General features: G+C 35.8%; 1 protein-coding gene across 3 annotated transcripts in view; it reads left to right on the forward strand.

Moving 5' to 3' along the window:
- The window catches only part of LOC141387444 (uncharacterized), a 63,291-nt gene extending 43,976 nt beyond the window's left edge, over nt 1-19,315 (forward strand). For 2 of the 3 annotated variants that reach the window (XM_073957121.1, XM_073957132.1), the window contains 5 exons: nt 10,050-11,655; nt 11,712-12,464; nt 16,685-16,924; nt 16,987-17,078; nt 19,234-19,315. The gene's annotated coding sequence lies outside the window, so the exon portion shown is untranslated. Of the gene's footprint in view, nt 1-10,049; nt 11,656-11,711; nt 12,465-16,684; nt 16,925-16,986; nt 17,079-17,966 lie in introns of all 3 variants that reach the window. The other variant, XR_012408563.1, reaches the window with a different exon arrangement.
- Nucleotides 19,316-19,820: the final 505 nt, after the last annotated feature.

A 19,820-nucleotide genomic window follows, 5' to 3' on the forward strand; every position in this document is an offset into this window, starting at 1 on the left:
ATATTTTCTTTGACATTAAATTTTCAATAACAACAATCATGGTAGAATAAGAAAAGGTAGCAGCAATACACAGCTGACTGAACTGGGTTGTAACGTTAGTGTCAAATTTCATATGACATTTTATACATTTATTTCTATTTCGATGTACATTAGGGACATATATTTTTGAGAAAAAAAAATATATCACTCGGAAAAAACCATTTCAAAGAAAGACTTCTTCATATCAATGATATGTAACCTCCTCCAAGTTCGAACGATAAGCCGCGCAGTAAATCCCCGCTTGTAGAGGCGATACAACGTTTGTTAATATGTGAGGTATTTTGTTAAAATTTAAAAAAATAAAGCCCTAATAAACATGTGCTTCTTTGATTTCTAAAACAAAACATTGAAACAGCTTCTCCTTTTTTCTATGAATTTCCAGCGACCCCAAACTTTTCTGAAAGAATTCTTCTTTCTGCATTTCATTTAGTGGAATGATGTGGAAACATAAAAATTTAAAATGTAACGAATTTTCATTCATGTTTTCCAAAATATTCAACCAAATGTGAAAAATTATTAGTTTTTTAAATTCCAATAATTTATAGACATTTCCTTGTTTTGTTTACAAATACAACTGGCAGTAACGTTACAAACAAAAACAAATTCCTTTGTGGTTGTTGTTCGAGTTGTATTAGTTGTAGTATTAACTTTACCTTATATTTGTTCTACCATGAACAACAATGTTGTTTTTGTGAACTTGTTAGTTGTTGTAATTTATGCGTATACCTTATATAAATTTGCCATGGTTTAACTAAGTCACGGTCCACACTAGAGCGATTTCAATGAAATAATTTAATGCAGCAAAATTTGAAGGAAGGTGTTCTTTGCGATGTCGTGATTTCATGGCATCTTTTGTACTGGTTCAAAGGAAGTCGTGAAAGGTCCGATCTTTTGATTAGCATTTGAACCCACGCTAATGCTAAGTTTACATTTACGAAATCCACTCGATTTCAACTGTCAATTCCATAGCTTAAACGTCAAATGAAATCTCATCTGGATTTCATTTGACGTTTAACCTATGGATTTGACAGTTGAAATCGAGTGGATTTCGTAAATGTAAACCAAGCATAAGGGTGACGTGAAAGATCCGATCTTTTCATCAGCATTTGACCCATGCAAAAGAAGTCGTGAAAGATCCGATGTTTTAATCAGCATTTGAACCATTCCATCGATCCAATAGAGATGAATTTTGTGTTTTTATTTTTACACATTTTCTAAATACATATATAATATTAATTATTTACAATAGCCTTGATGTTGTCGGAGACTCGAAATCACAACCAACGTTGTGAAAACTCTCGTCGTAATTATGTCATTGCAAAGGGTTGGTGAAAATGACATGCCAAAGCATTGGCTAAAATGACATGTCAAAGCATTGGTGTAAATGACGTGCTTTGGATCCAAAAATGAATAGCATTTCAACCCTTAGTCGATGGTCAGACTAGCAAGGTTTCTTGAAACCAATTTCGGTAAAGTTTCTTTTCAAGTTTCGTTAGCGTCCACACACGTTAACGTGAAATTTAAAATTTTTGCATGTCCTCTTTATTTTACCATTCGCGTTTGTTGTGTTTCTCATACCAATAAAAACAAAAAAAAGACATAAATAAACCAAAAAAAACAACATAAAATAATTAACATTAATAATTAAATTAATATTAATAGTTAAATTTTCACTATTTCATTAATTAAATGTTTTTATTAAATCTTTTTATGTTTGTTTTGTTGTTAACGTTTGCTTGAGAAAATAAAAATGAAAGAAAATGGAATGGAACCTTGCAACGAAAAACAAGAAGAGGCAACATAACAAACACAGAAAACCATGTACATGGGTTTCACTACTTCATACCCCTCGCCTATAAACTTGACGTCGCCATGTTGAAATCGTGCTAGTCTGACCATCGACTTAGATCACACGCTACCACCATAAAGCCAAATAAAAGGGTGCAAAAAATTGTTAATGGGTACTTTACACGGTATGTTTTTTACATATGAGTTGTCACTTTTCCCGTACAAAATGTATATGCAAAGTGACAACTCATATGTAAAAAACATATCGTGTAAAGTACCCATAAGATCCAAATCCAAATGTGTAGTCTGACTACATTCGTCTGTAATGTTTCTGTTTCTTTGTATCTTATACCATGGTGTAAGAAAGAAGGTCATGGTATAAGTAAAGAGGTAGATTTAAATGAAAAAAATCTATAGAACCCTTGTTTTTCTTGAATTCCTAAAACTTCAAAATAAAAGTAACAAGTGGGTTTGTTTACAATTCATTTTTTGGTCATTTTATAAAAAACGCGAAAAATGAATGGATAGTTAAGTTTTCTCCACATAATCGAGTTGTGAATATGATAAACTGATTGCTTCAATGCAAATCTCACCAATTTCTTCCTACTTTAATTTTAAAAATCATTGAATTCGATAGTTTTTAAAATTGTTTGGCATATTATTCAAACACCACACACACATACACAGTTTGTTTATATTGTTTTGAAGTTTTAGGCATACTCGAATGAAAAAATTTAAATTGACATAAAGCTTTGGCTAACCTTTCTTATTAAACCATGAAGAAGGTGATACAATAATAGCAACCTATGTCTTCATTTGCTGTCAAAACATATTTTTAATCAAAAATAAATAACAAATATTTCGCTTCTATAAAAAATATCTGTGTACAACATCTTTGTTTAAGCTTCGCGAATAATATTTTACCGTTTTCTTCTAAATTTTGTGGATATTTAGCGCAAAAAAAAAATTTGACAGCAAATGAAGACTACAACCTAACGTCAACTAATAGATCACCTTGTTAAATTCGCCTTGTCTTATACGTTGTATTCTGCAGCAATGCTGTTTATAATTATGGGGGCAAAATCAGGATAAAAAGATCTACCTGTGGTAAAAATATCAGATTTTTATACCAGCTGGGAGAGTATTCAATTTATGTCCAGACCACTTGTATTTTGCATTTATGTGTTTACCTACATATTTTTGGCATTGGGGAATCAATGCGCACACTATATAAAATGACATGTCAAAGCATTGGTGTAAATGACATGCTTTGGATCCAAAAATGAATAGCATTTCAACCCTTAGATCACACCGCTACCACCATAAAGCCAAATAAAATGGTGCAAAAAAATTGGTAAAGATCCAAATCCAAATTTGTAGTCTGACTACGTTCGTCTGTAATGTTTCTGTTTCTTTGTATCTTATACGTTGTATTCTGCAGCAATGCTGTTTATAATTATGGGCAAATGGCCATGTGACATCAACATGCCCTTCTGCGAAGAACACGTTTATTAAACGGACGACGCCTTGGTTAATTCATTACTCGATTGATCCGATTGGATTTATTTTATTTACGACTTTTCGTTGTTTAGTATGAAAATATAGTTAAATTATTTAAATCGCATATATTTATTTATTTTTATTTATTTATGCTCATATAAAAACCTAGCCCATAGGGCCATGATCGGTTTGAAAAACCACTATACATTTACTACTCTGAAAAACTTAAATTTAACAATATTTTGTTTCTTATAATAATAAAGCTAATAAAAGAATAAATATAAAATATCAGCCATGCATTGTAGTTCCATAAAAAATTAACATAAGAAACCATGGTTTCTGCATGCATGCATGCATTTTATGTTACATTTCTATTGAAATGCTCATATAACATTCGTTTGTAACAATTTAAAGAGGAATCAAACACCTTTTGCTCTGGTGAAAAAGTGTTAAACAAACGAGAAACACTTACAAAAAAAGACTTCTCCAACAATGGAGTCAAACACGGCACAAGCATTTGTTTGTTCCTCTCCGATCTGGAGAATGTAAAAAGGTCTAATATAGTAGAAGGTGTCTGCATTTTATATACCTTATAGAAGAATAGCATTGATCTAAAACTCACAAAATTATCAAATTAGCAACCAAGGAACTCTTTAACATACAGAGAAATATGATCACGACATCTAACATGATAAACATAGCGCAAAACTTTATTGAACAGAAGTTTTAACTTTCGTAAGACAAAACCACGGCTACCCCCTAAAACCTCAATACCATACACAAAATGTGGCATTATGAGTGCATGAACCAATTGAATTCTTATGTTCTTAGGCAGAACTAAATCCAAACAATATAATACCCCGGTTACACTATTGAAGGTTAACCCACTGGGTTTAGTAGATCCAGTGGGTTAATCTTTGCTGGTTACACTTAGCTTTTCGAGGATATAAACTGTCAGCTGATGTTTGTTTACGTATACATACAAAATAACTAAGAAAGTCGTGTTTTACACTTTTACAATTTCTCGTATGAGATATCGTCCCCTCTTTGCTCATATTGGTATATTTTACACACAGGGATACATTTTTGTATCATGGTATCAAGCGTACTTTTGTTAAAAAAGTGTCTAATGTAAAAAAATAAATAACTTTATGATTTTCAAATAACTTTAGATTAATTAACTCCATAAAATCTCATGCGACCAATCGTAAACGTGTAAAACACGACTAACTCTGTTGCAAAAACAGTTGCAACTTTTGGTACTTTTTGAGTAGAGTTGGATTTTTTTGCACAAATACCGAATACAACACTGTATTTTTGGTGGATTTGTGCCGGATTTAAAATAAACCCAGTCATGAGAGGATTTAATTTTTGTATGGCAAATCTGGTCAGATTTGACCAGATTAAGCAATAAATCCTCATGAAGTGGGTTAACCCGGCAAAAAGCTGTAGTGTAACCGTGCTATAACTTCCTTAAAATAAAGTTTACCTTGGACACTAAAGAATTAACTTGCACGTCGAACACTAAAGCACTATCAAGAAACAAACCAATACACTTCATGGAGCTTACAACATTTATAGATGTACTATAAATGGAAACATTTATGAATCATCCTGCATGTTCCCGAAGAACATCACTTTAGTTTTTTGTGTATTAATTGAGAGTCCATTGCGAGACAACCAATTAACTAAAATACTAACATTAAAATCAATCGACGACTGCAAAACATCCATAAACACATACTCTCCCTTGAACAAAAGCTCCCTTGAACATCAGCAAACGCAAACGACATACAACTCCTACTACTAATGCTTGGTTTACATTTACGAAATCCACTCGATTTCAACTGTCAATTCCATAGCTCAAACGTCAAATGAAATCTCATCTTGATTTCATTTGACGTTTAACCTATGGATTTGACAGTTGAAATCGAGTGGATTTCGTAATTGTAAACCAAGCATAACACAACTCAGCAAATCATTAACATACATCACACCACTACTCACTATAAAGTAATGGTGTTAAAGCATGGTACAACAAGAAAGGTAATTTCATGCTACCGTATGATTAAAATTTTTTTCAAATTTTGAATTTGAAGTACATTCATTGTCAAAGTGAATTTGACAGAAAATATTTATGTACATATGTATGTATGTGTGTACATGTTTACAAATGTCAGTATTTATTAAACTTTCATTTGATTTTTTTTTTTATTAAATAAGAAAACGGCTTAAAAATGAGCTTTCTTTGTACATCTACGATATTAATCAAACTGTTAAAAGATTCCTTATTGCTGTGATGATTCGAACAAGGTCTATGCTGCGCAAAATCGACAGGGAGGCAAGCTCCGAGATATTGGTGCTATTTCGTTAACGTGGTGCTTCACCAATAACACGGCAGCGGATTCATTGAATTGACCAGAAACCAAAAGCGTTTCGGCCAGCAGGCGCCTATGCTGCTACAACAACAATGGTGACTCGGAAGTAGCAAGTCGCTGCCCGCAGCTTTTGGGTGTTGACGAACAAACACTTTATAAAGCTATAGGATGGTCTGTGGTATGCTATGTGACGCCAGTGTCGTATGCGAATATACGCGCTGAACAGTGGAAGAACTTTACAACTTGCCAGGTGGCTCCTCATGACACAAGTGGACCATATTCACGAGGAGACGAAGAAGGATCGCAACAATATGTCGATACACTGAGTACTTGCTTGGGTGTTGCCAACATATAGTGGGCACACTGATGTAGTTGCGCAGGCAGTACAGAGGTACAGTGGTTTTAGCCCAGTTAAGACAGATGATTTGAAATTGATGAGGATTGGGCCCACACTCAATTTGCATTTGTTTAATTGCCCCGGTAAATCAACTGACTCCAGAGCAGTTTGCAGAACCAAATAACAGAAATATACGAACGAACATATTTGCAACAACAAACGTGACCAAAATATAAATAAGTATAATAGATTTAAAAAGAGTAACATTTTTAATGTCTCAAGAAGCATTTATTAATAAAAATTATAAAAACCATAAAAATTAAGATCTTTTTCATCTTTAAGGCGCGGTATGGGAATTGTATTTTTCAATTCAGTGTATTCTTAAAATAACAGTTCATTTCGATATGACTTTCGTTGGATGAAATTATTCCGCCATAGGAATAAACAACTTCAATATACTTGGACCATAAATGATTCTTTATCAGCAGTCCAGGATTTACGTGTTGTTCAGCGGTATCCATTGGGCCGTATTTAATCATTTGTTCGGATATCGATGCTTATTAGCTATTTTGGATGTCAAGATTTGAACTGATAAAAACATGATTTTGTTCATCTAGCTTGATGGTGATGTTCTTGTCTGCAATCATTCTTTTCCCCTGTAGATACAATAGCGCAGTTAGATTAAAAAAACAGTAGGACTTTTTGTGTCAATGGAGAATACCTGATGGTGAAATAACGAACGTGGGACCAGCCAGATGTGGGAATGGTTCTGAATGTATTTGTTGCTACTTCTGCTGCGTATTGTTCACCGGCAATTGTTACTACTGCTGTGGAGGTCTATAATTCGTTGCCAATTGTCAATATATTTTCATAATTTTATTGATTTCTGTTGGATTTTTCGAAACATAATGATACGGCATCATTCGTAGTTGTTAGTATAGAATTTCTACACGTTGCGCACGCGAGATGAATGGTCAGGAAGTTATATAAATAAAATATCAAGAGCATGAATAAATTATATTAGTTTTGCTTTTTTTAATTTTCAGAAAAAATTTTTATGTATTTGTATGTACTTCAAGAAATAAACAAACATGTTTTGTTTTTGTTATGATATGTCATGCCGTATTATTGTTATTCTGTATTTGACACGCTGCCGTACAGACGTACAGGGTTGTATTTATCTAAATTTGACAGATGCGACTACCTTTTATCATTCTACCATGGTGTTAAAGTAAGACTTTCCCGAAATGTAAAGACCCATATCTCGGGAAGTATGTACTTCCCCCGGAAAAGATATATATCGTTGTGATCAGGGTCCCAAGGACTACCTACGTTGAAAATTTCAGCCCGATCCGAGAGGTGCCCCTAAACGAGGCTTAAGCCGCCTTTTGTTAAAAAATTTAGGAACATATCCTTTGTCAACAGAAATTCAGAAAAATCTTGTTAAGCACATGGCCATTTGATAATTTTATGTTTAATTATTTTCACTTCCTTATCCCGTAGGTTTTTATCACATACGCTCTGTTCCTTTACCCGCAAGAATCTTCAAGTTTTACCACTTTTTACTCGAAAAGCGTTCCTTTACTTTAGACACCGTACAATTCATATGGGAGCAGTTTACAACTTTTACTACTTTTGCTGGTTTTACTATTTTCAAAAGTAAAGGAACAGACCAAGTGTAAACACCCCTTGTAATTGTGCCATGATTATAGCTGTGTTCCAGAACTAAAAAGTTTTTACAATTTTTACGACTTTTACACATTTTACTCCAAAAGCCGTTCCCGTACACAAAAAAGTTGTAAAATGTTCACTTCTCTTTAAACAAAAATGACGCTGAATGACGCTCTCTTTAAAAACTTTTTACACGACAAATTTGGGCGAGTAAAAAATAGTAACATGGTTGCCGGCGTCTGATTGGCTGATACGCCGACTTTGACATTTTTTCCAGTTTTTTTGACGTATTTTCCATTTTCCGTTCCCGAACTATTTCAAAAAACTTGTGTGTGACAACAAATTTTTCGCAGTTCCCTCTTTTACGAGTTTCACTATTAAAAAGTACGGGAACGAAGCTTATACATATGTCAAGGCACATTTACTAGGCCAAGGTAAATTTATAGAAGGTATGTGCAGGAATTACAACAACTAAAGGCCTGCGTACATAAGCCGCTCGGCTTTCTTGCTTAATTCATTTCTGGTAAAAGACCAAAGACCAAGTTCGACCTAATTGAAATGCGGTTCTGACATTTCTTTATTCCTTTACCAGAAATGAATTAAGTAAGAAAGCCGAGCGGCTTATGTACGCAGGCCTTAACAAATTTACAAAAACAACATTGTTGGTATTGAAAATTAATTGTCAAAGGAAATATTGAATAATAGGGTCGTTCCAAAAATTTTCTCAGGAAAAACATAAATACATTTTGAAAATCCTTCAAAATAGAACAAATTTGAATGACAATGCAAATATAAAGCATTCAGAACTGTCGTATGTCATTTTTATTATACGTTTAGAAAGAAAAACAGTATTTTATGGTAGCAAATGTCGAAGTTTCAAATTTCATGAGTAGACCCTATTACATTTTGAAAACTAAATTTACAAAAAAGTAAGAATACAGCTGATTGTCACTTCTACCTTGTATAAATATGCCTTGTACTAGGCGTTTACACCAGACAGTTTGTCTTCAAATACAACTCTGATTTACTAACAAATACACACATTTATCGGTTGTCTTCCAGTTGTCCATCATTTTTTCACAGACAGTCGGTTAACAAATTTTTGACATTTTTGTGAAAAAGAAGTGAGATGATAATTGAAATGTGTTGAAAACAAAAGAATATGTATTAAAAACAAAATATGTGAACGGATAACGAAAAGATATTGATGATTTTCATTCATAATTTTACAACTACGTCACACAGGCAAGTTGAGGGTTTTTGACAATCAATATTGAACTCAACTGTCCTGTCATGTGTAAACGCAGGGTTATTATATAAGGTAGAAGTGACAATCAGCTGTAATTTTACTTTTTTGTTAATTTGGTATTCAAACTGACCTACGAAAATTCTGAATGCTTAATATTTACACTTGGCACAAATTTGTTCTATTTTTTTTTCTACGTTGTTCGATTAGAAATACTCTCTGAACGACGAATAAGTATGTCCCATCCCTAACAAATGAGAGAATTTATCGAAAAAATTAATTATGACATGTCTAAATTCAGAATTAAAAAATTTGTTGAAAACACAAAAATTTTTAGAAAAAAGGAAAAAGATGAATGAAAATTAATGAACTAAACATTTTATATAGATGCAGAAGAAAGATGGTTGTGTTTCCTTCTTAATTTCACACACATTTCTTGTCCATTGGTTCAAAATCGCGTAAAAAATCATAAACAAAAATTAAACAACAACCTGAAAGTCTGTATACACAAATATTGTTTTGACATGTTTCTCTCTCTTTAATTTTGAAAATAGAAACATATAAAAATATATTGAAAATACAAAATTATTCAGAATTTATGAACAAAATGAATGAAATGTGTGTAGTTAAATATAGAAGATACATTTGAAGGAAAGTCTATTGCTTGTTATGTTTCCCCCCTTCAAATTGTGTCTGCCCCGGCTAAAATGTTTGGGCCGTGGTCCATTAACCCTATGACACTTGAGGGCATAACCAGTATAAAAAAACTGCAAAAAAATGGACTATACACACTTAACAACACGAACCAATAACCATCGTTTATCGGGGATCCAGACACTGGCCCCCTTCATAACCCACCCAACCGAATGCTCTTCTGAGCCCCATTTAGCTGAGCACCAACGTCGTATATAACCCAAGGTCGTTACATATCCCTCCTTATCCCTTTTCCCCTTCCCTTAAACACAGACTAACACATCATTTTCAATACTAATCTTAACCTTTATTACATATGTATAAAAATATTTAAACCTATAAGTAGATAATACATTCTAATAAATCCAGGTTTCTTATTTTCTCTTTCTTTTTACAGATCTCTATACAACATGAATGTTAAAACCTTAAAAAAACAATTTAATATAATTAATGAATAAATAAAATTACTTTATACGATTCCCGTTTTCTTTTTTCTCCTTTGTTTTAAATTCAAATTGGAAACTTTACGACAATGAAACTTTAAGGTGTTTCGGATCTAACCTGGGACTTCCCATGTCCTATTTCAGAAAAACCTCACCAGTTAGAGCTCTTCCTAGCAGTTCTTTCCTACGGACTACTTTGCCTTCTTTAAATGTAGATCACTAACACTTCAAATTTCACTATCGAAATGGAAAAATAACCAAAAATTATATATGTCTAAAAAAATAATTATAATGAAGTAACAAATATATATATAATGAACTAATAAATATAAATAATAATATAACAATACTTAAAACTAACAGAAATTTAACTAGGACAACACACAGATGCACAACAAAACACAAATTCGCCGCTATCAAGTAACTCCTAAAAATATGCTATAACTTAGCTGTGTTACCGGTTTCAATCCACACGACTCTCTGCAAGTGGAACCCTAGTGGGAATTGGGATGTAGCTAATAATGGCTCTCTCCGAGTTCCACTTCATCCACACCAGGTGTCCCTGAAACAAGGGTACGCACCAAAATCAAACGTACAACGTACGGAAGCGCTTTTAGCAAACGGATACGCTCCGACAAATTTCAAATTCTATAGCTCAATGGGTTTTGGCCAAGACACTTCGTACTAAAAGAAAAATTTCACGTTACACCAAATCACAAGATCTCTTCTACCCATACACTTACATTTTAAAACTATTGTGCACACTTTTTCACGAAACAAATTTTAAAATTCCAAAATAACTCCAAAAATCACTTATTTATTTTAATTGAAATTGCCTTTAGAATAAAAGCACAATTACAAACGTTCGGCAATCAAAGTATATACCGTCTCAATGCAAAAAATGTACATGAAGCAAATTTAAATAATCACTTTAAAGAGTTACTGCTTCCTGTGTGACTTTTGAACAATTAACCTACATAAAAATATGTAAATGCTTGGCTAGTCCCTACATATTGGTCGCTCTTTTTAACTCATTTTACTACAAAATCATACTCTCACGTACCCTTTGGCAAGTTTCTCCATTACCAACAAATGTCCATGCTTGAACAACGGTCCAAGTTCATCGATCGCATGGCCTTGAAAATTTACTTACGCCGCTCATTTTATGAGTGCGTAATTCTCTTACCGTGCGCTCTTCCATACAACTCTGAAACCTCGAATTGCAATTCCCATCCCTGGCCTGTCAAACTAACAAGTTCCACAACCAGCTGTTTTCATACCACCACCTGGCACTGGTGGTATCAACACGCATTTAGAAAATTCTGAGACAAATTACCAACAATAAAACAAAATAGAAAGAATTGATATTCCCCTGGGAATATATATACGAACAAAAGACAATATGCCCTCTCGAGATAACATATTTATTCGCATCGACTTGCGGGCGCTTCTGCAATATATTAAAAAGTCATACTACCACTATCAAAAGTACGCCTCTCAACTGTAATGTGTCAAAATTCTGACCTGTGTATTCCCACGAAATCAAGACCGGAATTCCAGGTACTGTCCGTAACTGTGACCAACTATTGATATGCATTGCACCACACTCCTTCTAGGCTCTTACCTATACGCTAACTGCTGTCGCAGAGAAATTCTAGATCGGCACAACGGCGAGCCACGTAGGAAAAGCTGTGTGTCTTCCATATGCCCCCCAGTGTAATCTCCTATCCCGAACGTTTCCAAGCAAATCTACTTAATCTATAAGGTAATCTACCAAGCATAGTCTGTGCTGTTATGGTAACTGGGCATATCAACCTTCACCATGCCTAGCTGAAAGCCCAATGTTAAACATCACGTATACCCCATATCTTGCCTGCATCTAGCCTCGATTATCCTACGCATCCTGGAACGGTTATAGACAACTTGGAGTGCGTACAGAGTATACATCCCACCTGTTTTCACGGTGTCAAATTAGTCAACTCCCAAGCAACCAGACCATTCGTATGTGTATGTATGCCAGCCGTACAGTCGACTCCGGTTAACTGTGACTCGCTTAACTGAACTAGTTGGATAATTAATAAACTAATCCAAAATTTTGCTCCTGTTTCAGAATAAAGGTGGTGACTGTACAGGCGATGGCTTCCTTACCATCCTGTCTGTCCGTTGCCTATGAAAAATGCTTCGTAAAAGATCCATCACAGGGTTAGGAGTTTTGTCAACGACTCTCTTGACCACCCCCCTCTTTTTATACCGCAGACCACTTGTTAATTCCGTCCCATTATTGACACCCTCAACAAAACTCTGCGGTTTCCAAGGGAACAAATGAAACCACAGTGTGAGGGATTCCATGCGTGCCAACCTATTAAATGGTACTTCTTTTACAATCTGCCTTACAATCCAATGTCCACTTCCTAGACAGTTTATTCTACACTTAAAAACAATACGCAAAAACTTTGCCATGATCTGGCGCATAACTGCTTCTCAATATTAAATTTCATCAAACAATACGATAGCCCAAAGGGCAAAGGCGACATTCGCTAAGTTCCTACTACTATTCTCTTCGCTACAATATTATTTAATTTATAGTTTTCTTTTAACTTATCCATACATTCGATTACCCCGTAGTGTCCAATCCTCAGGGTTGTCACATCATTTAATGTTCTATTCACACACATTCTCTAAACTAGGACTATAAACTGATTCCTTGTTTCACAATATATTTCCATCCTAAAACTAGGTCTACGATCTACGCGAAAATAAGAGAACTTATCAATAAAAAATAAGCACAGATAGCCATCGTTTTCCCCTCCCTACAAGGAAATGTCCTCGGATTTGTCATGTAAAGCACATTGTACCTGATGCGCCCAACGTAGGCTACACCCACCATTAAGTTTTAGTTTTTATTTTTTTTTTTTACACACTTTAGAGCACGCCTTTGGAAAAGTATCAACTGAGATTAACAAGAGTTAGCCGGGCACCAAAACAAAATATTTAAGATGGGAACTTGGTCTTAAGGTTACAGGGATTTACTTCTATATAAAATATCACAGCTGTTTTAGAGATGCATTACTCTATCACAGAAGGAACACTAAACAATGGACATGCAATAAGGCAAATAATTTAAATAAATAATTACGGACCAACACACAACTTACTCTAATATTGCACTTAGTAAATAAAATTGCACATTAGAGTAACCGAATGGGTACTTGCCTTACTTTAGCTATTGCTTAATGTCTTTAGAGTGATAGACACCAATGGGATCACCCTTTAATGTTTCCAACCGATACATATTGTTCCCAAGGACCTCCGCTATCCTACATTTGGTGAATTTTCTACAGAACTTCGCATTCCTGTTGTCCTGAAACTTGCTCAGGACAAAATTTCTCTTAAACACTTCCTGACCCGGACTAAACCGAACTATTCTCGCCCTCCTATTATAACGCAGCGCACTTCTTTCGTACGCCTTGTGCAGGTTTTGTTTAATAATGTCTCTAATTATACTAACTCTATCATCTTTGTCTAACATTAGCAGCTCTCCATCACTTAATGCTTTTAGTTTCCTGGCGAGTTTGTAATCTCTGCCACAGGTGAACATGTTATGCCCAAAAAGAGCAAAAAATGGTGTCACACCTGTGGCTGAGTGGACAGAGGTTCTTAAAGCCAATTCGATTTTTCCCATGTTCAAGTCCCAATTGGTGTGATCATTGTCTAGGTAAGAGCGGATAGCATTTAATACGCTTTGGTTAACTCTCTCAGCTGCATTCGACTGAGGCGAGTAAAAAGCTGTTTTCAAATGGGTGATGTTATACTCATCCACTAACTTTTGAAAATCTTTCGATACAAATTGTTTGCCATTGTCTGTATGTATGACTTCCGGCACACCAAACTGTTGGAAAACATTTTCAACTAAAAAGGTTATCACATTCTTACTAGTGGCCTCTCTCATGGGTTTTAGAAAAACGAATTTTGTCAGATGATCAACCACCACTAATACATATGCGTTTCCTTTCCGGGACCTGGGATACTTCCCCAGAAAGTCTACGTACAGCTTCTGAAATGGGCGGTCAGTTTGGACTTCATCCCCTATTTGTGGCATTAGGTGCTGATTGGAGCTTTTGCACTCCTTACAAATATCGCAATTTTTGATAAAATTGCGAACGTGTACTGACATGTTCGGCCAGTAGTACCTTAGCCGAAGGCGACCCAAAGTTTTTTTAATCCCACCATGGGATTTATCTTCGGGTTCATGAGCCATCTTAATAAGAGATGTCGTCAGATTTTCAGGCACCCATACCTTCCACTCAAATTCATCCAATTCCATTTCGCTTCGGGGAGCTGTTCGCTTGTAAACAAAACCATGTTCCACTTTTACATCTGGAAATTTCTCTTTGTTTTCTAGCACTACCTTAATCAATTCCAAATAGTCTTCAGACTCAAACTCGATGGTATCGAATCCTACAACATCCTCGGGCATTAGTATTTCTTCCACCGATCTTGACAGTGTATCTGCTACTATATTTTCCGAACCTTTTTTATGCTCGATTTGGAAATCGAACATTTGTAGCTGTAGTGCCCATCTCGCCAACCTACCATCTCGCAAAGACATCAACCACTTGAGGCTCGCGTGGTCCGTTATGATGGTAAAGGGCATCAGCTCAACATACGGCCTAAACCGTTTGACAGCCATTATAGCCGCCAAGCATTCTTTTTCGGTTACACTATAGTTGGACTGTGCATTATTTAACTTTTGGGAAAAAAAAGCTATAGGTCGCTCGTTCCCGCTATCATCTTTTTGGAACAGCACCGCTCCAACACCCACATTTGACGCATCGCATTGAATGAAAAAGCGCCTTTTGAAGTCTGGATGGACCAGAACTGGGGCATGAGTCAGTGCATACTTGACCTTATTAAAACTGTCCAACGCCTCTTTATTCATCTCGAATCTTTTGTCCTTTTTTATTAAATTGGTCAGTGGGGCCGTCAGTTCAGAGAAGTTCCTAATGAACCTACGATACCAACCGGCAACTCCAATGAAACTTCTTATTTCCCTTACATTTCTAGGTACTGGTATTTTACGGATTGCCTCAACTTTGGATGGATCTGGTCTCATTACCCCACCGCCTACTATGAATCCCAGGTAGTGTAACTCTTTATGGCAAAATTTCGATTTCTTTAACCCTATTGTGAGGTTTGCTTGTTTTAAGCACTGGGCCACTTTTTCTAGTAGATCCATGTGAGATTCAAAGTCGGAAGAAATGACCAGTAAGTCATCCAGGTATACAAAAATGTTTGTCTTAAGCTCCTCTGGAATGACTTTGTCCATAAGCCTACAAAGTCTCTGCGCCGCATTACACAGACCGAACGGCATCACCACATACTGGTAAAGAGGCCGTCCTGGTACTGTGAATGCGGTGTAGGGTCTTGAGTTTGGATCTAGTTCTATCTGCCAAAAAGCAAACTTGAGGTCCACACTACTTATAAAATAGGTGTCCTCAAGTCTGCTCAAAATACCCTCAATATTTTGGATTGGGTAGGCATCTTTGATAGTACGTTCATTTAATTTTCTGGCATCTAAGCACAGGCGATTTTTTCCTGGCTTCCTAACAAGGGTACATCTGTTGCTCCATGGGCTAGAACATTCCTCAATAACCCCAAGCCTCAACATTTCATCCACCTCAGCGTAAATTAGACTCTGTACCGCTGGAGAGACCGGATAATATCGCTCTTTAACTGGCTGAGCACCTTCAACTAAATCTATCCTATGCTTTTCTATATGAGTCCTACCCAAACCATGCTCCTCATAAGATTTAAAGCAACTTCTGACCTGATTCAATCTTAAACGCATCTCTTCTGTCAGTTCATGTTCTGTATCTTCATTTAATAGGGCGGGATAGCCTTCTAGAACATCTTGACTAATCTCGTTTATTCCAAATATGTTCGGAGCGATCCTAAACGTTTTAAAGAAATCCACCCCTAAATAAGCAGACTGAACCAAATCGGGACATAAATAAAAATCCATTTCCTTTTCTTCTTCTTCATATTTTACTGGGACCGTAATTTTTCCTACTATCGAAAACTGGTTTCCCCCCGCCGTCCCTATGGATGTATAAAAAGGTTTAATTTTTGCCTGTATATTTTCGACGATTTGGTCACAGTCTTTGCCTAAAACGCTCACGGAGGCGCCGGAATCTAAAAGCCCCTTTACACTTACATCTTGAATTTTAAAATTTATATATGCCCTGTTATCTAATGTACTTAGCTGTATAGAAGCACAGTTTAATACCGATCTCTTTACTAAGTTACACATTTGTTTCTTATTTTTAAACTTATTCCTAGTTTTTCTAATCCTGTTTATTTTGGCATTACTTATGATCCTATATTGATCCTCAACTGCAATACTTTTCATTTGTTTCCCATCTTTATTAGGCCCTAGTATACCAGTATTCTTAATGCCTTTACCTTCCTCACCAAAAATCCTGTCCCTAGTTTTCTCATATTTCTCTAACCGTTCTTCATAATTTAATAAGTTTGATTGTTTTGGATTTTTATTAATAACCTCACTTTCTGTCTCTTTATTTCTTTTCAGAATACAGATTCGTTTTGTGGGCGTAATTGACACAACAGTCTTACAATCCCCTACTATTGGTCGGGAGCAGAAGCAGAGCGTGTCTCGCCCGACTTCGGCACGCCCTTCAGACCATTTCCCAGACATTTCGGACAGGACGGGCTGGTAAATCCTGGACAGCCGCATCTGTAGCAGAAGAGGTTACGCTGTGGAACTGGACACTCGAAATACGTATGTCCGGAGGCTTGGCAGTTCCAACAGGTAAGGGTAACCTGTCTTCTTTCCGTTGCTCGGTTTTGATTCACCTCTTCCACTATCATTAGGTCATCACGGGTTTGATCACCAAGCTGTTCATCGAGATAAACTTCGTTGACAGGAAATTGGCGTCGCGTTTGCTGAGGAGGTCTGTTTGGCGGTAGGGAATATTTTTCCTTTTTCAAATAATTTTTTTCTAGTTCCTTGCATTCGTCTCTCATTTGGTCAATTGTGTAAATTTTCATGGCATATATAATGTGGGACAGCTCTGGACGCAAGTTCCTCTTTACGATCCTTATCATGTCCGGTTCTGGCAATGGTGTTCTCAACTTTGCCCTAAGTTTTTTTACTGCATGAAAGTAATCATCAATTGACTCTCCTGCTTTTTGTCTCCTTTCTTCTAAATCCCTAAGGTACTCATATTGGCTGCGATTAGATTTATATTGCTGTATTAAAGCATCTTTTAAATCGGTCCAATTGTTTATGTTTTGGTTTGCTATTAACACCCAAAACCACTCTTTGGCATCTCCTTTCAATAGTAGTTGGAAATCCCTAATCACCTCACTCCACGGGCACCCGTAAACACGCTGAAGATGTTCTATTCTAAATATAAAATCCTCTACATCTAAACCTTCTGGTTTGCCATCGAAGGAGATATTCCATTTGTCCACCACGATGGGGTATTTGTTCCCTGTTTGTTGTTTGTTTACAGGTCTACAATTATCCTCCCGTATTCGTGGTTCGAGATTATCGAAATCTAACCTTCGTTGAACAACATATTCACTGCAATGCTTTGCCTTTGTGGGCGCCCTATATACCGGATCTTGACCGCCTTCTGAGCCGAGACTACAATTTTCCAAATCAGAATCATTTTGTCTACTCCCTACATTTAATTTAGCAATTTCCTTCTTTATGTGCTCAAATCCTGCCTGTATGCTTCGTTGGATCCTATCTTCTATTCTTTCCTCTAACTGACTCCTATATGTATTGTTGGAATCTTTGATCAATGACGTTATCATAGCGGCATACTCTTCCTGGCTGTTCTTAGGTCTATTTCCGGAAACTGGAAATGTTGGTGGTGGCCTTGTGAAATCAAGAAGAGGACTCTGCCTACTAGTTGGGTTTTCAGTATCTAATGGCATTTGGATACCGCCAAATGGACCTTGCAGGCCCGGTGGTTGACTACAACCTGCTTGGTTACTACTTATCGTGTTACTGCCAGTTGGGTTACTACCTACCGGGATACTGCCAGTTGGATTATTAACTGTGCCAGCTGAAGCATTAGGAGAGCGTTCAAGCGGCATTCTGCTGGTAATAGAAATTCTCAAGATTTGCGGTACAATTTATCTACTAGTGTATTATGATGCAATAATTAATCAGTTGTTGGAAAGTTTATGAGCGACAATATGGGCAACATATAGTTTTAGGCCAATTGGTACACAATACTTTCAAAATATATAATTACAAACACTAATATCAACATTGGAGAAGGTTCAAAGGGATAATTCATTCGCGGGATATGTCCTTTTTAGGTTGGTGCTTATACGTTGGTTATTAGTTCATATTCTATACTACACAATTATATTAACACACACACGAACATCCAGAACAATTTTAAACTGGGATCCGTATTACAGATTTAAGGATAACAGATAGAGCAATCGGTTATTAGTTATTAACCGAGTCCCAATTTGTTTCCTATAACATATGGCTTCGTTTGTGTAACAGACTTGAAAGGAACAATTATAAATGCTCGTATAAGTTTCCCCTTCAAGTCCACTCGTCCTTTCAATCTAGGACGGATTGTTACCAAAACAAAATTTTACTATTTATACCACCAAAGTTACTATGCAACCATGGCTCTTATTTATTTTTTTGGGCGCCATTACTGTTATGTTTCCCCCCTTCAAATTGTGTCTGCCCCGGCTAAAATGTTTGGGCCGTGGTCCATTAACCCTATGACACTTGAGGGCATAACCAGTATAAAAAAAACTGCAAAAAAATGGACTATACACACTTAACAACACGAACCAATAACCATCGTTTATCGGGGATCCAGACACTGGCCCCCTTCATAACCCACCCAACCGAATGCTCTTCTGAGCCCCATTTAGCTGAGCACCAACGTCGTATATAACCCAAGGTCGTTACATATCCCTCCTTATCCCTTTTCCCCTTCCCTTAAACACAGACTAACACATCATTTTCAATACTAATCTTAACCTTTATTACATATGTATAAAAATATTTAAACCTATAAGTAGATAATACATTCTAATAAATCCAGTTTTCTTATTTTCTCTTTCTTTTTACAGATCTCTATACAACATGAATGTTAAAACCTTAAAAAAACAATTTAATATAATTAATGAATAAATAAAATTACTTTATACGATTCCCGTTTTCTTTTTTCTCCTTTGTTTTACCTTCAAATTGGAAACTTTACGACAATGAATCTTTAAGGTGTTTCGGATCTAACCTGGGACTTCCCATGTCCTATTTCAGAAAAACCTCACCAGTTAGAGCTCTTCCTAGCAGTTCTTTCCTACGGACTACTTTGCCTTCTTTAAATGTAGATCACTAACACTTCAAATTTCACTATCGAAATGGAAAAATAACCAAAAATTATATATGTCTAAAAAAATAATTATAATGAAGTAACAAATATATATATAATGAACTAATAAATATAAATAATAATATAACAATACTTAAAACTAACAGAAATTTAACTAGGACAACACACAGATGCACAACAAAACACAAATTCGCCGCTATCAAGTAACTCCTTAAAATATGCTATAACTTAGCTGTGTTACCGGTTTCAATCCACACGACTCTCTGCAAGTGGAACCCTAGTGGGAATTGGGATGTAGCTAATAATGGCTCTCTCCGAGTTCCA

This window comes from Musca autumnalis, unplaced genomic scaffold (genome assembly GCF_047663935.1).
Source record: "Musca autumnalis isolate F117 unplaced genomic scaffold, ASM4766393v1 scaffold_1, whole genome shotgun sequence".
In the NCBI taxonomy this organism is placed as follows: Eukaryota; Metazoa; Arthropoda; class Insecta; order Diptera; family Muscidae; genus Musca; species Musca autumnalis.